This window comes from Mus caroli, chromosome 15 (assembly GCF_900094665.2).
Source record: "Mus caroli chromosome 15, CAROLI_EIJ_v1.1, whole genome shotgun sequence".
Classification (NCBI taxonomy): domain Eukaryota; kingdom Metazoa; phylum Chordata; class Mammalia; order Rodentia; family Muridae; genus Mus; species Mus caroli.
In genome coordinates this window covers 84,732,756-84,740,216 of record NC_034584.1, presented here as the reverse complement: position 1 = coordinate 84,740,216, position 7,461 = coordinate 84,732,756, and positions in this window count along the sequence as shown.

The following is a 7,461-nucleotide window of genomic DNA, read 5'->3' as shown; positions in this document are numbered from 1 at the left end:
AGTTCATTTCCCTGGATTTGTTAAAAAAATATATCAATAATTTAAATCCTTGTTTTACTTTTCTGTTGGGCATTTAAGGCCCTGCACATAGCAAAAAATAATAATTTTCTTTGTTATTGACAGAGCCAGTTTAGGACCTGGTTATCAGGGGTTACTTAGAGTTGGGAGGAACCTGGGGATACTCTGGCATTCCTTTAACCAGTTATTCATTAGTGTGAGGGCAAGTTCAAGACCTTGCCTGACTGTGGTTTTTCTTGGAGGCATGAAGAAATTTTGTTTTCTGTGGTGATCCTCTTCTTTATGGACTGGGCACCAGTTAGAGTTCACTAGGTGGAGTCTCCACGTCCTTCTTGAACAAGACAATGAGTAACTCATTAGAGACAAAAACATCTTGAGGATGACCCACAGTCCTCTGTGACCTGATTGACCTTGGAGGGTAAGAAGCAAAATATTGGCCTTTTAACATCTCTGTATTAATATAGGCCTCTAAGCATGGTCATTGAACACACAGGAGGTCAGTTACACTAGTCTGGCACTTTTAACTACTGTGTGATACTTTGACTAAGCTTAGCCAAAAACCAAACACTTTAAAATAAGTCTTGTTTAGACATATTTTTTGAGTATGTTCTTTTCACTGGTACTAAGAATGGGGTTCTTTTGAAAACTCCATCGAGGTTTTGAAAACTCCATAGAGGTTTCTCCATCGAGGTTTTGAAAACTCCATAGAGGTTTGAGATAGAAGTATTAGATTTTGAATTTAGAAATTTTGTTTTGAAAATATTTTTTCATACAATATATTTTTTATTAAGGTTTCACCTCCCACATATCTGCCCAGATCACTGTCACCTCTCCACTTACCTGAATCCATATCCTGTCCTTCTCTCTCTCATTGAAAAACATATAGGCATCTAAAAAATACCAATGATCAAATGCAAGGAAACCAGACTATGACAAAACAAATAACAACCACGTGAAAAAGAGCCAGAGAAAAAGCACAAGAAACAGATATGAGCACAGAGCACAGGGACACACACACACATTTGCATGCACAGGAAACCATAAAAGCAAAATCAGAAATTATATCTTTTAAAAATCCTTGTAAGGTAAAAAAAAAAAAAAAAAAAAAAAAGCCCAGATATAGCATTGTGAGACAAAAACTCCATTAGAATTTTTTTCTTCCGGGGCTGGTGAGATGGCTCAGTGGGTAAGAGCACCCAACTGGTCTTCCGAAGGTCAGGAGTTCAAATCCCAGCAACCACATGGTGGCTCACAACCATCCTTAAGGAGATCTGGCGCCCTCTTCTGGAGTGTCTGAGGACAGCGACAGTGTACTTACATATAATAAATAAATAAATAAATAAATAAATAAATAAATAAATAAATAGAAAGAAAGTCCTTAAAAAAAAAAAAAGAATTTTTTCTTCCACTCCATCCACGGCACTCTCACTAAAAGGTGCAAAGAGGACCAAGTGTGTTCACAACTTGACAGGGCAGGAACAAAAGCAGACAAGTGCAGAGTATTAGGGAGTGTGGCCCAGCACTGCTCCCTCTCTCATTTTATGAAGGAGAGGGGCCTCTTTCTTTTTCCCTCATGGTACAGAGCCTTAGTCCAATTAGACAATTTCAGTCTCTAGGCACAAGTCTTTGGTCACCATGTGGTTTAACTTTATTAAAGAATGTTTGTACATTCTTAACTACTTTGTTAACAGTTCTTTTTGATTTTGATTCAAACGGGCACAGTGAGATGGGCAAATAGAGGAAAGATAAGAAGACCCTGAAGAAATACTGCCACTAATGAAGGAAGACTATGATTAAAGTGAGAAATTCAATCTCAGCAGAAGCAATGTTTATAAAGTCTCCCTTGAGCCAACTGCTCATATTAACTCTTTAAAAGCCATCAATCTCAGTCCCCTAAGAACTTAAATAATGTTTGTCCTATGATATATAGACATCAGAATTAGAGAGGTGTCTAAGGGGAACATCTTTTGTTAAAGAAAGAAAATAACAAGCCTGGGACCTTTACCACACTAATCTTTCTGGGAAGTGGCTGCCATTCCAGGATGGGATAGGGACAGTGTCACCTCAGTGGGCACACCCACCCTCCTATCCTTTTATGGCTTGCCTCTGTTTATCCTGACCTTAATGAGTTAGTAAACCTCAGACAAACCTTAGACAGGTTCCTAAATAGTTACCATATGGGGTCTTGATGTTTTTATTCTCCCAATTACAGAATTGAAAGGCAGGAAAACTCTTAGGTATGTCAGGTAGGAATAGTCTGTTTCATTAAACTTTGTAAAAGTTAAGAAACACTCACACACACACACATACACACACACAGAGAGAGAGAGAGAGAGAGAGAGAGACAGACAGACAGACAGACAGAGACAGACAGAGAGAGAAAGAAAGAGAGAGACAGACAGACAGACAGATGAGAGAAACAAAGGGAGAGGAGAGAGAGACAGAGACAGAGACAGAGAGAGAGAGGTGCACACACATAAACACACAAGGCATGGGGGAAAGAGAGGTTCCTCACAACATGGAGAAAACTCTCCCTAGAAGGCTAAGGTTTTAAGTGTTTTGGATGGTCCAGATGGGTCCCTTTCCCCTCATTTCAGATTGGTCAGTTTGTTATGGTCAAGGAATCACATCACAAATCACTTGAACTCCCATATCAGTTAACAACAAAGAATCTATTGAGTGCACACCACAGAACTGATTGATCAGGGACACAGCATAGACTTAGGGGGCTAAGACTGCAACCTGAATGTTTCCCTGGGCAAGTTAATAAAGGCAAACCCCACAATGAGCTCATATACAGGTTTAGAAAGGGCTGTAGGTTGATTTTTCTCTTACTCAAGCTATTTGACAGTTTAGAAATAACTGTTCAAATTGACCTTTAATTTGATTGGTCCTAAGTGGAGCCTGTGGTTGTGGAATTTCTTAAGAATAACCAACCACATAACAGGATATGTGGAAAAGTCGACTCTATTCTGAGTCAAACTGTTTTCTGTGTCAGCAGTAATATGAAATGATTTCAGGTATGAAACAAAACGACTACAGCTATGCTAGCGGAGCAGGCCTCAACAACATGTGTAGGACTGGCCTCAAACATATCTGACCAGCCTGATTGGTCAGTTGGAAGTGTTCTCCTCCATGCTGATGGAAATAAATGCTTGCTGGGCTTCAGTGTCTTGTCAAAGGAGTCCAAAGAAGCTAGAAATTGGCCATCTTCCTCATTTATCAGTGGCCTCTATCTCTGTCTTGTTACAGGATATTTGAACCTGTTTCTAGTTAGGCGTGGCTCAACCCTTAGCACACACCTTTAATCCTTTTGTCTGAAATACAGACGTCTCTATAGTACTCGCCTTTCATTCCGAACAATGAAGATTTAGTTAATTTGTAGAAAGAAGCAGCCAAGTTTGAAAGTGATGTCTAATTGAATGACAGACAAAGTGATGAATCAGAGAAAGATTTGACAGAATAGGATATGTCCAACTCTCAGGAGAAGAGAGAGGAAAGGGAAGCTACTTAAGGGAGAGACAGACAGCACAGGAGGAAGAGAGCATAGTACAGGAATACAGAAGAGTTTGTGGGGAGAAGCACAGGAGAGTTGAGAGGGAGAGTGGAGCAGCACAGAGAGGGAGGAGGAGACAGTTTTACTGGAGGAGTTTTACAAGGACAGGTTGAAAAGACAACAAGCTAGACACAGGTAAAGAAAGAATGTCAAGGAGCCAGAAGCTTAGCACACACTGCCAAAGTTAGTATGAGGTCAAGCAGAATCATTCAAGAGAAGCCAAAAGAGGGAAAAGGCAGATTTAATAAATCAGCTTGGAGAGGAGTTTGAGCCAGAACACCCAAGTTGAACGAACCAGTCATAGCTCAGAAGGAACTAGAAAGGGTGAGCTTACTCAGTAAGTCTCAGAGGCTGAAAACACTCTGGGCCTAGGTCAGATTGTATGGAGGTTAGAAGCTTCCAGGACTCGGCCCAGGTTAGCAGACTGAGGCAATAAGGCTCCAAGATGGCAATTACTGCAGGAGAATAAAAGTTACTTTTGCACTCACTGTCTTTCTGCCTGGTAGGTCTCTGTCCAACTCCCAGTTCCTCAGAATACTGACTGGCAGGAAGGCCTCATGCTAGAAGCATGAACACAAGGTTGGTGGTTGCTAAGTTGACTACGTGCTTTTTAAGGTTTGCTAATTAGCACATTAATTTCAGAATTTTTTATTGATTAAGTTGAAAATTTAATTATATTAGTTAGTGCTAATTGTTAATGTTAAGTATTCTTAAGATATGCATGTTAGCCATATCTTTTAGAAACACTTATGCGTGCATATGGCATAAACAGCCTTGTAACCTAGACTTTCAGGAGATTTACTCTAAATGATTCTGTGTCTAATGATTATAGTGGAGATTTCTGGGCTACCAATGCCCACTTCATATGGGAAGAAAAAAAAAACCCAATCTTTTCTGAACTGTGATGTATAAAATTTTCAATAAAAGTAGTAGTTTAAATATACAAAAGATAAAGGATCCAGAATGACATTGCGTTTACTAAACAGTTTTTGTTTTTGTCCCTTCTTGCTAAGGAATTTTGTTTTAATAAGTGTGGCAGAATTTGGTCTGAGGATGGCTGTCCCTGTGACCACGTTGGGGTTTTAGTATGGTAGTAGTTCATTCTTAGGCAAGTGCTGTTATTTTCTAAACAGGGAGTGTGACTGACTGATGTAACAGATCAAGTCAGAGGTGTGAGTGGCTTAACACCATGCACGTTTCTCTCTCACACACATCAAGTATGAGTAGCAGCTGTGAGAGAGAGAGAGAGAGAGAGAGAGAGAGAGAGAGAGAGAGAGAGAGAGAGAGAGAGAGGCTCCTAGCTCTACAGTCATCCCGACATCCAAGGTGTTAGGACATACTTTCAGGATCCTGCTAGTCTTAGTAGTCACTGGTTAGAAAGAGAAGCTAAGTGGAAAGCCTTCAGGCCTTGGCCCAGAAGTTCAAACGTTATCTCTGGATTTTTCCCTTGGCCAAAGGTTAGTCAGTTACATAGTCCTACTCAGATGTTGGTGAGCTAAAATATAAAATTCCCTGGCAAAGAAAATTCCTCTTACACCTCTCCAACAGTAAGGATACTTATAGAAGAGAGTAAAAACTTTGTTGAATCGATAGGCTCTCCACTAGTGAACCTGAGAATAGATAGGTTCTCTGCTACTAAACCTGAGAATAGGCTTTCCACTACTGACTTGAGTTTAGATAGGTTCTTTGCTACTGAACTTGAGAAATATTTAAAAGCAGCTGCTTTAAATCGGTTCTCCAAATAGCCCTTAGAAACATTTTTTTTTGTCATTTACCAAAAACATAACATTTTAGAAGCAAGAGTCTGTTTTATTCCTTTTAAAGATAATGAAATGTTAGTATCCGAGACATAGTTTACATGATGTGCACTGAGTTGGAGATGTAGCAACTGAAAAAATTAGTGCCTCATGTTGTCAATTATATTTACTAGTCCCAGAGGGAGCATTCAAAGAAATTTAGATAATTCTAACAATAAATTTGTGCTTTAGATTTATATTCCTATACATATAGCATAGGATATATATATATATATATATATATATATATATATATATATATATCACTCACACACATTTATATATCATTCAGCTTCCCACACACATAGAAATCTGCTTGACCTTTGCAATACGTATAATAGTTCAAATTTAATAAGTCACAACAGAATTGTTGCCTCTTGTATAAGACAAAAAAAAAAACACGAAAGAGATGACAGCATTAAGCTTGACATTTGACATTTGGGAGTTCAATAAAGGGATTTTAGAAAGCTCTGAGACAAAATTAAGTACATCAAGGTTAGGAGAGATACCTTGAGGACAGGACCGGTGAGGACTTGCAGCCTGAAGATTCAGAGAAGAAGAACCGAACAGTTGGAAGATGACAGAGAGAGTGGTCAACACCCAGAGGCTACCACCTGACGTCAGGGTGTTAGTTGACACATCTCTACTGGCTTTACCTGTTTCCTGTGCCCACAGGTAAGCAGTAATGAACAGCAGGATAATCATATGGTCTAGAGCCAGACTGTGTTGTGGTAAATATTATTGTGGTAAATATTTCTACCCTACCTTAGGTCATTTAGTTCCCAAATAAAATACAGAAAACCTTTACATTTATAATAAGTCTTAAAGCATTAGAGCCGGGCAGATGTCAACCCTCAAAGCTGTTTTATGTACTTCTCTGTCAATAATCCTGAGGTATCACTTGCATGTTCTGCCTGGTCCGCTCCTACTCCAATAGGCTGCTCCTCGTGGCCATGTTCTCATGATCCACACACACCAAAGCCCCTTCTTCCTTCTTCCTCCTCTTTCCCCTCATGGTCTCTGCCTCAGACATCAAGCCTGGGAACTGAAGCCCTGACTACCTCTCTTCTGCCCAACTATAGGCTATCGCCATCTTTATTTAACCAATAGTTTTAAATTAAGGTGCAAGGTTTGCACAGTAAAAGTTGGCATATGTGGAAATTCACTCATCTTGAGGCAACTAGATTTTGGGACACAGGACTCAGCATTACTGTACACAGCCACAGAGCCAACCTCAACAAGACTGGATTTAAATTCTCATTTTGCCACTTAGAAATCTCTTTTCTGCTTCAGTTTTTCCCATCTGGAAATAGAAACGTAGGTTTGATGAAAAATCTAAGTGATCTACTACAGGTAAACTCTTAGTGAAATGTCAGACACATGGAATGCACCTTGTATATGTTTTTTGCTGTGCTTCTTGCAGTTTAATTTTCTCGATAGAGGTGTAATCACACCCTAAGTCATGCCTTGGGTTTCAAGTCTGTGGAAATAAAAATTGCTACATGAAAATCAATCTTGACGACGGTTACAATGCCATTAGTTTCTTTGAAAACTAGCAAGGTCACAGTCTTTTCATGCCAATTTCTAAGCACTAGAAACTTTAAAAAGTCAAGTTGCCTCATTTGATCTTAATAAGAATTAAAAGACATGAGGTGCACGCTATTCTATATTCATTTCTTAGTGGGGTGGGCCCTTCAGTTGAGTCTGGCAAATAAGTCCTCAGAGTAAGCGCGCGCTATAAAAAGTGATGTTTGACGAGTCAAGCTCACTGACATGGAAATGTATAAATTCATCCTGTGAGGAAAGAAGGTACCAAATTTACAGGGGAAGAATCACTTTGATATAAAAATACCACCTCTACATGTACACACTTATATATCATGAGGTGATGTCCAGATAAAAGCATATATTTAATATCTCATACATTTATACATTTTCAGAGAAAAACTTAGAAAAATGTCCAGTGTGAACAGTGAACATATGCATAAATATGCATGTGTGTGAAATTTTATAAAGTTGGTTTTCCCCGAAGAAAATGTTTGGGAAATTGTTGTGTTTCCTGAAATGAAATTTCAAGTCATGCCAAATGTT